Source organism: Dipodomys merriami, unplaced genomic scaffold (assembly GCF_024711535.1).
Source record: "Dipodomys merriami isolate MVZ:Mamm:240054 unplaced genomic scaffold, mDipMer1.0.p SCAF_1458, whole genome shotgun sequence".
In the NCBI taxonomy this organism is placed as follows: Eukaryota; Metazoa; Chordata; class Mammalia; order Rodentia; family Heteromyidae; genus Dipodomys; species Dipodomys merriami.
Window position 1 is genome coordinate 8,694 of NW_027202780.1, and position 16,805 is coordinate 25,498.

At 39.5% G+C, this 16,805-nt stretch overlaps 1 pseudogene; it reads left to right on the forward strand.

Moving 5' to 3' along the window:
- The first annotated feature begins 289 nt into the window (after positions 1-289).
- LOC138826621 (U6 spliceosomal RNA) lies at positions 290-386 on the forward strand (annotated as a pseudogene).
- The last annotated feature ends 16,419 nt before the right edge of the window (positions 387-16,805 follow it).

Genomic DNA, 16,805 nt, shown 5'->3' on the forward strand with positions numbered 1-16,805 from the left:
GATCAATTAGTACATGAAAAAGCCATCACCTTTGGACCTAGCAATAAATTATTGAAAGTATGATCAAATTCCAAATGAAAAAGACTTAAAATTGTCATTGACAAAAAAAATTTGCAAATGTGAGCATTAACATGAACAATATATTTTTTTCCACTATTCACAGAATTTTAGGGAAATAAGATCAGTAGCATTGTCAGGAACAATATAGTTTCCTTATTACAAGTAGGCAACCATAGATATAAGTCTGTATAAAGATTGCATCATTAACTGCTTAAATTTGAGATACTACATGCTTCAGCAGCAGGTATTCCCAAATTACAATACAGAGATTAACATGGCAATTGCACAAGGATGATATGAAAATTTGTGAAGTATTCCGTATTTTTCTTTCTTCAGATGCAAGAAATGAAAAACAGTTATTAAAAAGTTGATTACAAAATAACAAGTGTAACAACACACGTAATTCATATAATCAAATTTAGTTTGACATCAGTGTATTAAATCTTCACCTCAGAAAGGCGTTTACATACCATAAACTTTACAAAACTTTTGAAATTAGACAACATTGTCATTTTATCCCAAAGAAAAATAATGTTAGGACCTAGGAAAAAAAGGAATCTAAAACTTTCTATATGGAATACAATCTGAAAGGACAAATTATACAAACAGAGAATCGTTTAAAATATTCTTTTTCAGACAAGCACCAGAAATACTTTTGTTTCTGTACTATTCATTTAAACAGATAAGTTAAAATTATTTCTGATTAAAATTTCACAAACTCTGCAGAAATCATTATACATGTATACAAAAACTCTTGAATACATTTTGACATCCAATGCAGGTAATTCACTTGGAAGAATTCCACGGAATTCATGAATTTTTTACAGTAAGTATTGGTGTTGCCGTACGCTGGTGGCTCAAATTATAAAAAGAATTTTGAGGTATTACCAGGTGTAATAGACTCAGACAGGCCTACCACTATAAAGGTCATGATAAGGTCTCTAAAAGAGACTATTCAAGTTAATAAAGGGCAGAGGCTTGCCCAAATATTTTACTCTCATATCTAAACTTGCTAAATCCCACACTGACTCAAAACAGTAAAGGAGGGTTTGGCACCACAGATACTGTAGCCTGGGTTCAGGAAATTACAGATAAAAGGCCTTACAAGGCCATTAAAGTCAATGGAAAACAAATGACAGGACTCTTAGACACAGGAGCTGACAGATCCTGTATAGCTGGAAAAGATTGTCCTATGGCCTGGCCAGTGCAAGAGACTTTTCTTCCTTAATTGGATTAGGGATGGCTTCTAATGTAGCTTAGTCAGCTCAGAGACTCAAATGGGTATGTGAAGGGCAGTAAGGCCACTTCAAACCTTATGTTATTCCCACCTTGCCCTTTTCTTTATGGGGCAGAGACATCATGCAAGACATGAAAATAAAATAGGACAAATAGACTCCTCGTCGAAGGAGCAAAATTTTTCACAGGGGCCACTGAGGAACAGCTTTATGCTGACAAAATAATATGGGAAAGTGTTGATCTTGTATGGATTAATCAGTGGCCCCTAACTCAAGAAAAGGTTCAAGCCATACAGGACTTAGTTCAAGAACAATTGAGTCAAGGGAAGAATAGAAAAGACTACCAGTTCATGGAATACTCCATTTTTGGTAATTAAAAAAGAAGTCAGGAAAATGGAGATTATTACAAGATCTAAGGGCCATTAATGAGACCATGCAAGACATGGGAGCCCTTCAACCAGGTCTACCCTCTCCTGTTGCAGTCCCACAGGGTAGATACATAATAATAATAAACTTACAGGATTGCTTTTTTACAATAACATTACAACCAGAAGATTCCAAGAGTTTTGCTTTCAGTGTCCCTTCGGCTAATTTTAAACAAACTTATAATAGGTACCAATGGAAAGTGCTACCTCAGGGCATGAAAAACAGCCCTACCTTATTTCAACAATATGTGAAAAGGGCTATAGAACAAATTAGAGAAAAATATCCAGGGGCATATATTATTCATTATATGGATGATATACTTATGGCCGATGAAACTAGAGAAAAGACAGAAAAAATATTACAGGATATGGTAGAAAAATTAACAAAATTCGGTTTGATAATAGCTCCTGATAAAGTTCAACATGAATGACCTTTAAATTATCTGGGAAAAGTGATTGGACATGATTATATTATGTCTCAAAAGACACAAGTTAGAATAGATAAATGAAAAACATTAAATGATTTCCAAAAATTATTAGGGAATATTAATTGGATTCGGCCTAGTTTAAAAATAACTACAGGACAATTAGATCCTTTGATGAAAATGTTGGACGGAGACCCTAATCCTAAATCTACCAGAAAAATAACTCCTGCCCCCTTATCCTGTATAAAATTGGTAGAAAAAGCATTGAAAACAGCTAAAATACAGAAAATTAATATTGCACAAACATGGTCCTTTATAATTCTGGCTACAAGTTTTACTCCCACAGGATGTTTTTGGCAGGATGGGATACTAGAATGGATCCATTATTCCCATAACCCTGGAAAAGCAGTTGCTTCATATCCCTTTTTTATGTGCTAATTTGATTTTAAAGGCTAAATTAAGAGCTAGAGAATTATTTGGCCAAGAAATACCTAACATTATTATCCCTTATAATAAGAAACAATTAGATCATTTGATACGATTTGATGATGATTGGAAATTGCTGTATTAACTTACACAGGTAAAATAAGCTTTCATATGCCCCAACATCCTTTTATAATGAAACCCCTGTGATATTTCCAAAGGTTTTGGTTACAGAACCTTTGGGCGGGGCATTAACTATTTTTACAGATGGATCTTCTAGCGGAAAGTCTGTGGTTTATTGCAGTACAAAACCACCATTAATATCTTCTGACCCAACTGTATCTGCACAACAGATTATTGCAGTTCTGCTAGCCTTTCAAAATTATTCAGAAGAGTTTAAACTTTACACAGATTCCCGCTATGTGGTTTCCTTGTTTCCTGCCATTGAAACAGCCTTAGTTACTGGTCATTCTAAAGTAAAAGAGTAATTAATAAAATTAAAACAGCTATTACAACAAAAAACGACAAAGGCATTTGTGGGACACATCAGGGGGCATAGTAATCTCCCTGTACCTTTGTCTCAAGGGAACAAGTTAGCAGACTTATTAACTAAGGAAAGTCATGTAATGTCAGCTTTAGAGGAAGCTCAGGAAAGTCATAGACTACACCATCAGAATGCTCATGCCTTAAGAAAGATGTTTCAAGTGTCCTGAGAACAGGCAAGACAAATTGTAAGGGAATGTGAGGCATGCCCGGAAGTTTTTCATCCACAAAAAATGGGAGTTAATCCTAGAGGCTTAAAGCCTAGAGTTCTGTGGCAAATGGATGTTACTTATGTAACAAAATTTGGGAAAATCTCCTTTGTCCATGTTACTATAAATACTTATTCTCATGTTATGGTTGCTACAGCCCATTCTGGAGTGGCTGTGAAAGATGTTATTCAACATTTGGTTAAAGCCTTTGTAGACCTAGGAATTCCTAAGGAAATAAAAACTGATAATGGACCAGCATACACCTCCAATGCTTTTGCTAAATTTTGTGCACAATGGAAAATCGTGCACAAAACAGGGATTCCGTGTAATCCACAAGGCCAAGCAATCATAAAACGAGCTCATCAGACCTTAAAAAGTCAATTGACAAGAATTAGACAGGGAGGAGAGAAGCAATACTTCCCCCATTACACTCAACCATGCTTTACTGGTTCTTAATCATTTCAATGCTGATGAGCAAGGAATAACCCCAATGATGAGACATTGGGGCATGGAAAAAACCACAACTTTTCCTTTACTAAAATGGAAGGATCTACTTACTGGAACCTGGCGTGGGCCAGACATCCTGTTAACATCCGGGAGAGGCTATGCTTATGTTTTCCCACAGAATGCGGAATCCCCCATTTGGGTCCCAAACAGACTCATCAGGCCTTTCTCGGGCCCAAAAAAGAGACAGGAAGAAAATGAAAATACATCAGCAGAGAAAACTGGAGCAGAAGATAAAGACTCTCTCTCTATTACCACCACAGGCTAATTCAACAAAAACTGCAACACCACCTATATGGGGAAAGATCAAGAAGCTGGTTGAAAAGGCCCAGCACATTTTGTTAATGAGTTAAATAAGGATGTTTCTCTAACATTAACAGAGCAAAAAATTATTGATCCAAAATTTAAAAAAAACAAAATAGAGGCTTTGGAAAAAGTAGTCTTAAAGTTAAGGACTGAAGTCAATAATCTAAAAACCCAGCGGACAAGTAGCTGTCATCAGTCATTTAAATATTTTTGTGATACCCCATTACCTTATAATGAGAGCTTAGATTGGGAAGTTACCAAAGTGCATTTACAAAAATTCTGGAAGGACAATAGCTTAATTCATGAGATAGGATAGCTACAGGAAGACATCTCAGCCCTTAGTCAAGCTCATTTGGAAACCGTGGGGATAAATTCTTTGGCAGCAGACTTACAGAGAGGATTAAAAAGTCTTAATCCTTTAGATTGGTGGCACTACTTGATTGCATTTGAAGTCATAATACTTATTTTTATATGTATTCTTGTTGTCTTTCCAGTCCTCTTCAAACTAGTCTTCTGCTCCATCTTCTCTATATGAGAAGAAATTTCTCTGGCACATCTAACATATAAAAAAGGGGCAAATGCCATGCCTACTCCGGTGGAGTCAGCTTAGCATGGAACACCTGCATTCAGACCTGAGAATGGGTCTTCCCAGAAGCCTATCTCTGAGAATGGGACTTCACCAAAGTATACCTCAGAGAATGGGGCTTCAAAGAGGCCTATCTCTGAGAATGGGACATCACCAAAGTCTACCTCAGAGAATGGGGCTTCAAAGAGGTCTATCTCTGAGAATGGGACTGCACTGAAGTCTACCTCAGAGAATGGGGCTTCAAAGAGGCCTACCTCCTGGAAAGGCGGTCAAGCCCCTTGGAAAGATGTGTTTCTGTTCCTGTTTTGCTTTTCTTCACTGTATAGCAGTGCCTAATAATCTTTTACTGTTCCTGCTGCTTGTTCTACTTATTCATGCTCAATGTTCCCTTATTCAAGGCTCTTTCTTAAAAGTGTTGATGACTCCAACATCCGATGAGTGTCCTGAGAATATGACTAACTCACCAGAGTTAAGTCCTACGGTACAAGCCCCTCTTATGGAAGCTATTAGACAAGTCATAAGTAAATATAAAAGTATTGGGGGGGTTCATGGCATCACTTCAGCAGAAGGAATTGTTTGTAAGAGATTTACAGGAAGCTGTAGGCATGGCTAGAGCAAAAAGAGTGTATGGCTACTGGAGACTTCCCTTTAATCCTAAAGCATATACAATAGACTCATATAGATATCCTGTAGATAAGAAAGATGTAGAGGGATATTTAGACCAAAAGCTAAAGAAGATTCTTAAAAAGTTGGTAGATGGAAGGTGGCAATGGCTTATCAGAGGAAAATGGTGGGATCCTCCATTATCTAGAGGACCCCAAAGACTTCCCCCAGATCCATAGACTTTTACAGGTGTGTATGATAAGTATGGCAACCATTGGGAAAACTACTTAGAAGAAAAAACTTCCTATTACTCTCTTTCATTTACTGAGAGACTTGCTAGATCTAGGTCTCCTTGGTACTTACTATCAAAGAAGGAACAAGAAAGATCTTATGAGACAGTTAAGGCCTCTATGGAGAAGAGTAAACGATTATGTGAAAGGGTTACAGAAAAGACACTATGAGCTTAAATTTGATATATGGCCAGATTTAACTAACTATACTAAATATCATTATTTTGGCCACAAATTGGGGACCCTCTAAAGAATGGCAAAGAAGCACAATTGCTTAAAAAAGATTTGAAACATATAAAGTACAAAACTAAACAAAAGTAACTATAAAGTACTAGAGTTCATGCCTTTCTATCCAGCACCTTGCCTGTGTGCTCTGGTTAATGGTTAATAGGTGATAAACATCAAAACCAATTGTATTTCTTAAAAATAGAGGTAAAGCCGAAAACAAGTGCCTATTGTCGTAGCTGGTAATCCAAAAAACAAGATCAGGCGACCAGCTGGTGAACACCCCAAAATGAAGCCTTGCAGCAAGATTGTGTAACTTTTTGCCCTTTCTCATGGAGACTTTAGCTATAAAAGCGTGTTATCCTCTGCAATAAATCACACTCAGCATTCACTCCTCTTCTGTGTGAGTTGTCTGTTTGCCATCTCCCCACCTGTTCCAGTTCCTCCACTAGGTGTCCTCCATCGTCCCGACAGAGCCAGTCAGTGGCAGAGGTCCATTGTATCTTTGCTATCTCAATTCTCAGCAGCAAGAGGCCTTTAGTTTGGGCATTGGTATCTGTATCATGATGAAGTAAGAAAGAAGCCACTCTGGTATTATTCTGCATATATACAATGTGCAGGGTTGTCCAGCCATCTACAGTTATTGCATTTGCCACTTGAGCCACCAACTCACGGACAATGTCTAAGTGTCCACTGTAGGCTTCCTGATGAAGAGGGGTATACTCATCATCATCCCTAGTATTCACATTAGTGGCCTTTTTGGAAAGTAGTCTCCGCATTTTAGTAGGCTGAATATTTTCAGCAGCCCAATGAAGAAATTTACTTGGATCCTTCTCCAATTTTTGTCTTGCAATTGATACCATTCCTTATTTTTTCATCTTGTTCCTCATCTTCCTAAGAATTGCCTAACCAGAGACTTTGAGTGCCAATGGGAATGAAGTTTCCATGTATTTCCCTAATAGTTCACATAGGTTGAACTGGTCAGAAAAATCTAGTGAATTTTCTGCATATTTGATTTATATCCTTTTTCCAATTTTACTATTCAAAATTATTCTAACTGGAGAGTAGGGAATTGATGGAGAACAGAGGAAAGATGTTCCTCCGTATTCAAAGGTACAGACTGAAAATAAGGACCAGTGATGTCTTCATGTGCAGCTTATTCTAGGAATGAGAAAAGATGAAATAATGCCCTCTATATAAATGATTTGGGAAATGGCAGAGCAAAAAGTGAAATGATGCAACCAAAAATATAAAAGCAAAATAAATTAGGATAATTTTGGTGCAATCATATTATCAATGAGAACCATGAAATAGAGAAAGGAAGAGAGATACAGATATGCAATGACCTAGCTAGCCACAAAATTCATGCCTCTGATCAACTGATAGAGCAAACAAAATTTTATTTTTTAAAAAAAGATGGAAATAGAATTTATATATTTACTTGGAATTAGTAAATACATTTTAGTAGCCTACATAAAGAGACATAGCTTTGATCAAATTACAGACAAGAATGTAAATCCTTGGTAATTCTAGTAAATCCTTGGTAATTCTAGTACAATTTCTCTGAAATCAGTTGAATCACACTTTTCCTGTACAATGAAGAAATAGGTCCAAGTTAGTAAAGCAGCTAGAGAAGGCAGGAAGACTTTATCTGTGACAAAACTTTGTGGAAAATGGTATTGAGGATTTCTCACTGGTGATCCACTTGCACTGGAAGCATGATTCTGAACTATTGCTTGCTGATTCTGAACTATTGCTTTGATCATTATATTCTCCAAGAAGAAAAAATGAGAATTGATAGTTTAGGACTACTAATACATTTTGACCTTCTCACTAAGCACATTCAATCATCAAAATCACATGAAGAAAATAGACAGGCCTACTTTTTTAGATGAAAACAAGTGTCTTAAAAAACAAAGAATTTATGTAGTCATGCATAGGACTTCTATTTTACCAGTGCCTCATACATTTTTTATAATGTTGGGTAACAATAAATAATGGATCTATTAGAAGGCTCTTCAACTCATATGTTCAATAGTGAGTTCTCTTACACTGTATCATGGTATTTTTTGTTTATGGTCTTAAGAAATTTACCTAACTAACTTGAATTTCTGACAGGACAGTATCATCACTGTATATCTTGCTTCTATACTCTCAGTTTTACATTACTATCTAAGTATGTGCATTAGATAGTTATAAAGAAAAAAGTAGAAGCCACACTAGTGGCTTATGTCTTTAGTAGTAGTTAATCAGAAAGATGAAATCTGAGCATTGTGTTTGAACGCAGACCAAGAAAAAAATGTCCATTAGATTCTGATTTGAAAGTAACCAGCTAAAACTAGAAATGGAGCTGTGGTACAAGCAATAAAATGCTAGCCTTGAGAAAACTGAAATAAAAAATAAATTCTGGAAAAAGCTGTGTGTACAGTAGGAAATGACCTGCTGTGTTAGGAGACATTCCAGATGTGTAGAGGCTCTGAGTTTTGTCTACAGTTGTTCTGATAACAATAGTGCCATCTTCTTGGTGGTTGGAATATTCATGTGCTCAAGGACTCCCTGAGGCCTTGGGCTACCGGGTAGTGTGTGTGTGTGTGTGTGTGTGTGTGTGTGTGTGTGTGTGTGTGTGTGAGTGTGTGTGTGTTTCCCTCATTTTCCCCTGTCCACTTTGTGAGTGCCTGTCTGCCTATTCCTAATCTCGGATAGTGCCCCTTCTCCATTGCATACTTGCCTTTAGCCTCGATCAGGATCTGTAATGAGTCTTAAATTGTCAGAGACCTGAATATTCCACTTTTCCTTTGGAGCCCAAATTCGGCTGTCCATATCTTTGTACACCTCCAGAGGATTCTGGGTCAGCAGGGCCAGCTGGCATATGTTCTCCCCTGCCTCTGAGGGGGGCAGGGTCAGTCATGTGATGTCCTGTCATTTTTCTCAGCTGGGCCTATGGCTGTATGTCCCACTCTAAGCAGTCTGGCAGTGGAGTGGGGGAAGGGTGGTTGCCAGTGGCTCTGACCAACTCGAGCTTGATAGCTGACTGAAGGCTAACCCAGCACGGTTGATGAGGGTTTACATGGGAGGTGAGGCCAAGGTGGCTTGGAAGTATTGGTCGATGTCTGGGAAATGTCAACATATCTTTTCACAGGTAAGTATATCTTCCAACCCTAGCAGGGCCTCTAGACAATTCCAGATGTCAGAATACAGAGGCACAGACTTTGAGCTCCAGGGCCAGAGAACTAGGGGACGAGAGACTGGTATGGCCAGTGCCTCAATGTTCTGGGGCATTATCCTTGAACTGGCTATGTCCCCCTTGTATAAGTTCTTAACCCAGTGCTAGCCACACACCGGACACTTGTGCTGTGGAAGTGGTAGGAGTAGAGGTGAGATCTAGGATGACCAAAATCAGGATTTATGGCCTGAATGGGGTGTAGGGTGTCTTTAAAAAAATCTTAGAGCTGGAACTCAGAGCTTGGCACTGTCCCTGAGCTTCCTTTGTTCGAAGCTAACACTCTAACACTGAACCACAGCTCACCTTTCATGTTTTTTAGTAGCTGAATAGACAGAAGAGTCTCACATACTTTCCTGCCTTGGCTGGTTTAAATTGCTGCCCTAAGAGACCAACCACTTGAGTAGTTAGGATTTCTGGTATGAGCCTCTGGCAACTGTTAAGGATGTGTGTGTGTGTGTGTGTGTGTGTGTGTGTGTGTGTGTGTGTGTGTGTGTGTGTGTGTGTGTGTGTGTGTGTGTGTGTGTGTGTGTGTGTGTTTACCAGGGCTTAAAATCAGAGCTTAGGTGGTATCCTAGGTATCTTTACCTTGTTTGCACAAGGTTGGTGCTGTACTACTTGAACTACAGTAGCTCCACTTCCAATCTTTTTCATAATTCTTTGGAGATAAGAGTTTGCCCAGGCTAGCTTTGAATCTTGATTGATCCATAGGTCTCAGCCTTGAGTAGCTAGGATTATAGGCATGAAACACTGGCATCCAGCTGCATGGATGTCTTTTCCTAATCTCTTCTGTTCTAACAGCTGTCTACTTGCCCTGGCCTAGATCTCTGACCTCCACATCAGCTTCCACCAGCCCCTGACTGTGTGAAGAACGTATAACTCAAACCTGATCCCATTCATTTTCCTTAGGGGAGGAGGTAATGTTTCATCTGAAGCCTGGGATAGGAGGGGTAGCTGTAGATTGGTGCTCAACTGGGAGAGAGGTAGTATGTTTTAGCCAAGAAAGGAAGTGTGGCCAGATGCTAATAGCTCATGCTCTCATACTCTTAGCTCTTCAGGAGTCTGAGATCTGAGGAGTGCCATTCAGAGGCAGCCTAGATAGAAAAGTCTGTGAGACTCTCTTCTGCAAATAACCACCCAAAACCTGGAAGAAAAGCTGTGGCTTAAGTGGTAGAGTGCTAGCCCTGAATGAAAAAAGTTAGGGACAGAGCCCAGGCCCTGAGGTCAAACGCTAGTACCAAGGTGCTTATGCATGCACACACAGACACACACAAACACACAGACATGCAGACACACATACACACACACACACACACACACACACACACACACACAAAACACATACACAGGAAGGTGGTAATGATGAGCTGAGCTAGAACTGGGGGGAGTTCTGAGGCATTGTCACAGTAAACTCTACAGGAATATCAAGTGGTTTCTCCCTAAATCCTTCTTGGTCTAAGGGGTCTGGGCCATGGCAGTAAGTTCCATGGAACCTGTCCCTCCATCTGTGCACTGGGCCACAGGACCAAATGGATGCTCATTTGTAGTCGGCCCACGATTGCAGACTTTCATGTGCCCCTGAGCAATAGTGAGGAAAGGAGGCCTCTGAGCCCTGGAACTACAGGGACAGCCAGCCGGATGTGGATTCCTGAGACTACAAGTCTTTCATGAGCCCAACTCAACACCTGCCCAAGGTGTGCCTGACAAATTCACACTCTTGTGATACCCGCATGAGTGGGCATTACCTGGTGTGACATCTTGCAGCTTCTTCCCCTCCTGGCTCAGAACTGTGGTCTGAGACTTCAATTTACTGTTCAGATCCACCTTACATCCATGACAGATGCCATTCTGATTATCTCCATGCCCCAAGGCTCCACCCTTCTCTGGTACTGTGTCTTGCTCTGTAGGGAATGGCCTCCAAACAAGCTGCTCTCAAGACTTGTAGTACACCTAGAATTGGGAGACCCTTAGGGGCCCACTGGAAAGTGGGCCTAGAGCCACAGAGTGAGGTACAAGCAGGCCAGGGGTTGGTCATGGGGCTTGAACTCTGGGCCTGGGCGCTGTCCCCAAACTCTTCAGCTTACCACTTGAGCTACAGAGCCACTTCCGGTTTTATGGAGGTTCCTTGGAGATCAGAGTCTCCCAGACTTTCCTGCTTGGGCTGGCTTTGAACCGTGGTCCTCACATCTCAGTCTTCTGAGGACTAGGAGGACAGGTGTGAGCCACCAGTGCCCAGCTGATATGGCCTTTCACCACAGTGAGCTAGGAGCTCCTGAAAGCTTTATTTTTCTGTGCCAGTACAGGGGCTTGAACACAGGGTCTGGGCTCTGGTCTCTTAACTTTTTCACTCAAGGTTAGCACTTTACCACTTGAGCTACAGCTCCATTTCTGGCTTTTGGTAGGTCATCGGCAAGAAGAGTCTCACTAACTTTCCTCCCCTGAGCTGGCTTGACACAAGATATCTATTTCAGTCTCCTGAGTAGCTAAGATTTACAGGGGTTGAGCCACTGGTGGCATTGGGCTAGAAGCTTTTCTTAAGCAAGCATTATTCCCTGCATTTGCCCTGAATCCTACATGCAAAGGAGGTCTGAGGGTCAGGAGCTGTTAAAAATAAGCTCCCAGCCACAGGAAATGGATGGGGTCCCTGGTAAAATCTGAGCTACTCTTCACCCTGGGCCCCATTCTGGGACCCCACCCTCTGCCCTACCTCTGACTCAGCCTTGAATGTCCTACCATACTTGCCTGAAGCCACAGAACCTTCATTCCACCCATACCATCAGTTCTACACCACACCTCAGGACATTTGCCCATGCTGTACCTTCTTCCTGAGGCCCTCTGCCCTGAATCCACATCTTAGAATTCCTGTGGAATTTTGACACTGCTTATATCACCTCCTGGAGCAAGTCTTTCCTTCCCTTCTCCCTCTTTTTTTTTTTTAAATATTGAGTTGCTAGAGATGGAACTTGTGCAGGCTGACTGGCAAATGCTCTATCTTGTGTGTGTGTGTGTGAGTGTGTGTGTGTGTGTGTGTGTGTGTGTGTGTGTGTGTGTGTGTGTGTGTGTGTGTGTGCATGTGCGTGCTTGTGGGGTTTGATTTCATGGCCTGGATGATATCTGATCCCTGAGCCTTTTTTTTTTTTTTTTTGGGTCCGGTTGTGGGGCCTGAACTCTAGGCCTGGGTGCTGTCCCTCAGCTCTTTAGCTCATGGCTAGCACTCTACCATTTGAGTCACAGCGCCATTCCGGCTTTTTTCTTTTTTCTTATGTGGTGCTGAGGAATCGAACCCAGGGCCTCAGGCATGCAAGGCAAGCGCTCTACCACTGAGCCACCTTCCCAGTCCCTGATCCCTGAGCTTTTGTGCTCAAGGCTAGCACTCTAGTACTTAAACCACAGCTCTACTTCTGGCTTTTTGTGTGTTTAATTAGAGAAAAGTGTCTCATATAGACTTTCCTGCTTGCAATTGGGATCCTCAGATCTCAGCCTCCTGAGTAGCTTACAGAGATTAACCACCATCACCTACCCTCTACCCTACCTCTTACCTATAAACTCGGCCCTGCTCTGATTCCCAGAAGAATATGTCTTATCAGGCTCACTTTTTTTTTTTTTTTTTTTTTTTTTTTTGCCAATCTTGGGGCTTGAACTCAAGTTCTGGGCATGTTCCTGAGCTTCTTTTGCTCAAGGCTAGCACTCTATCACTTAAGTCACAGTGTCACTTTTGGCTTTTTCTTTTTCTGTGGTACAGAGGAATTGAACCTAGTCATGGAAGGGTGCTAATTAAAGTTATATAAAACATGAATTATAATATGAATGAAATTCATGGTTCCATTACTTGTTCTAAGAAAACAATTGTGCCTTTTGTTTTCAATTATGTTTCTTTGAGAATGTGTAACATTCATATATTTCACTGTTAAAATTGATACGTTACATTATATCAAGTTGATTCAAACTTGTATTTGAAATTTGCACACTTAAAACAAATATACTTCCAGTTTCTTCTAACATATAATTAAAATAACAGTATAGCAAAGCTTGGTGTTAGCTGTTCATGTGTAGAATCCTAGAAACTCAGGAGGCTAAGACCTGAATATTTTAGTTCAATGTCAGTGCAAACAGACAAAAATGTGAAAAATTATCTCCAATTATCCAGCAAGAAGCAGAAGGTGAAGATGTGGCTCAAGGAATAGAGTGTCATCATCCATGAGCACAAAATATGAAGGAGACCATTAAACATTGAGTTCAAGCCCTAAAAATGGCACGTACACACAAGACAACAACAAAAAAGTAGTATGAGCATCAATAACGAAGACAAAATAGGAAAGATAATGAGAAATGTGTAAACATCTTGCAGACAGAAATCATTTGACAGAATTTTGATTCATGAGAGGGAAAAATCACAGTATGATTTGTACATTCTCATTGTAGTCATTTGTGTTGAAACTTGGCTATTGGGTAACATGTGAAAGAGCAGACTGGAATACCTGACAGTGAAGACATTGCCTGTGACTATGCACTATCCCACTCTGCAAAAATCTAAAATAGTGCTTGTTAATTTTTTTAAAAAACCTTGTTAGCGACTGGTCCACACAGACTGGGGTCCTTATTTTGAGGCTTCAGACTCCTATTTTATCCCTCTTCCTTTGTGCAGCTATACCTTACTTAGCTGGCACCAAGTCAAGGCTTTGAACTAGACCCCCTGCCTAAATCCCTCCCTTTTTTCAGCTATAGCTCATTTCACATGCTATCAATGTTTTAGCATTGTCTTCCTATTCTCCACAAGAAAACTCATATTCATGTAAACCCACTACAAATAACCTAGGTAGAAAAGGGAGTAAGGGTTTAGCATTGGCTGAGGCTCTCATCTGTAGGTTTGCTCCCTAATAAATCTGTGCTACACTATCTCTTTTTTCTTCATGGCTTTTGAGTCTGACAAATGATTGATTTGGTTTGATGTAATCCCATTTATACAAAATTACTTTGGAAGTTTTGACCTGTGACAAGGGGCCCTCGTGTTTCCCCTAACCTTCCCTGTAACATTCTCAAGTTATCCGGACTTACAGTGAGGTCTTCGATCCATGTGGGATCAATTCTGGTGCAGGGGAATATATACGGATCTAACTAAAGTTTTCTGTGTACAGACAATTCTTTCAGCACAATTTTTTGGGGGTCTAGTCTTTGGGCTTGAACTCTCGGCCTGGGCTCTGTCCCTCAGCTCTGCAGATCAAGGCTAGCGCTCTACCACTTGAGCCACAGCCCCACTTCTGGCTTTTTTCTTTTCCCTTATGTGGTGCTGAAGAATCGAACCCAGGGCCTCAGGCATGCAAGGCAAGCGCTCTAACACTGAGCTACCTTCCCAGCCCCTCAGCACAATTTTTTGAAGAGGCTGTCTTTCTTCCATCCTGGGTTTCTGACTTACTGATCAAAGATTATGTGCCAATAGGAGTGGCTTCATTTCTGGGCCTTCAATTCTGTTGTATTGATGAAATTCTGTGCTTCCTTTGGAAAGAATGGTATTACCCATTCCTGAGGAAATGGAAAGACTGGAAAACGATATTAAGTGAAATAAGCCAGATCCAATTAAATATATGCTGCAAAGTTTTCCCCATTTGAAATAACTACACTATGTGCATAAATCTACAAGTTAATCCAATAGATAGTAAACGACAAATAATTCCTATTGGACATGATTAACTAACTGCACTCTAAGCATTCACATGGCAAGAAGATGGGAAGCTATTATTAGGAGAGGATCACAATGGCTCAATATGTATGTGCATGTGAGCATATAAAATGTTGATTATTGCAATGAACTCTAATAATCAATCATACATGTGAAGAACATACATCTGCATATAATTTTAAAAGATGTCATAGAAACAACCGACTTCTCTATAAACTCAACAGCAACATTCTAAGTTTAGAAGATAAAATTGAGGAAAGTTTTCAACACAAATTGAAAGACACAGTGGAAAAGGTGGGAGAGAAAACATAAGATGAAAAGTAGAATAGCTAACTATTCAAGAATTCATAAACAGTTTCTAAACTTTACAAGAGAGCTGGGGTACAGTTCAGTTGTAGAAACAGACTAATATATACAAAGCCATGCGTTAAATCTCCAAGAAGGCGTAATAACAATTTCATAAATAGTAGTAATACAATAGTTACTTGAAATAAATACTTTCATATTAGAGAGGCCTGAATCCTCAAAAACTGAACAAAATATTTTCAATTCTTGTACCCACTGACATAAAACTAAGAATGAAATGGAATTAGTTTCCTTTTCTGTCCTTTCCTTTCCTTTTCTGTTTTCTTCTTTTTCTTTTTTTCCTTTGGCACTACTGGTGCTTGAAGCTGCTAAGACTCTAACCACTTTAGATTATTTTTCTGGCCAAGCCTCTCGTGAGCAATGATCTATTCCCTATGACTTCCACAAACGTGAGATAACAGGGAAATTACACTATGTCTAACTTACTTTGGTTTTGTAATTTCTCACTATTTTTTTTTGTCAAAAGTGGCCCTGATATGTCTTCTAAATCTCTGCCTTCTAATTAGCAGGGTATATTTCAGCTCAGGCTTGGACCCAGACTATTTTTCAATGTAAACATTCCATATTGACTTCTGTTTTCTAGTTATCATTAAATTCTATTGAGGTTAGTATGGATCTTTATGAAGTTATAAGAAGAACACAGAAATATACCTGGAATAATTTTCCTGGTTTCTTTAAATATTTATAGCATGACATCACAAGTAGGACATTAATGTTTCACAAATACTTTATGCAGACTTCAGTAGTTTTAATTATTTTGCACACATATTAAGCCCAACATATTTCTATCAACTCTATATGAATATACCATATTTACAGACACGTTTCTTTACCAAAAATGAGTCTGTCTCATGCTTCCTTTTTATAATTAAACCCACTACCTCTCTTTGTCCCATCCCAAACCTGTTTCATCCTGGTAACACATTTTTTTTCTCTGACTTCTGGCTAATGCAATGTTTGCCTTGCATGTGTAAAGCCCTGGGTTTGATTCCTCAGTACTACATAAACAAAACAATCTGTAATTGGCACTATGACAAGTCATAGAGTGCTAGCATGAGGAAAAGAAGCTCAAGAACATTGCCAAGACCCTGAGTTCAACCCCCAGGACTAGCCAAAAATAAACATGATGCATTTAATTAAGCCTGGCAGTACAGGCTCACGCCTGTTATCCTAGATGCTCAGGAGGCTGAGGATTGAGTTTTGAAGCCAGCCCTGGTAGGAAAGTCCATGAGATTCTTATCTCCAATTAAATCTCAGAAAAATCTGAAAGTACTGCTGTGCTTTAAGTGAGAGAGTTCTAGCGTTCATCCAAAGGAGCTCAGGGACAGCGCCCAGACCCAGATTTCAAACCTCAGGAAAGAAAAAAGAAAAGAAAAAAACCACACTAAATACTATACATAAACTGCTTTGTCAAACAGCAATTTCTATACAGCTATTTAAGTTAATTTAAAAATATTATTAGAATAAAATACCAATCACTTTGGGAAGAAGACATAGATAGAATTGAAAGGTTGTTTACAGGAGACAAAGTAAATTTTATATCATACACTTTGAGTTGAAATTTGTTCTTGTCTTCTTACATCATTTATGGATTTGACAATACTATATTTATGGGTCAGTTTCCTTGAGAAACATTGTATTCTTCTGTCTTTTCACAAGAATCCATAGAGGTGATTTTTTGCCTCTTTTTTTAAAAACTGTGAACTTA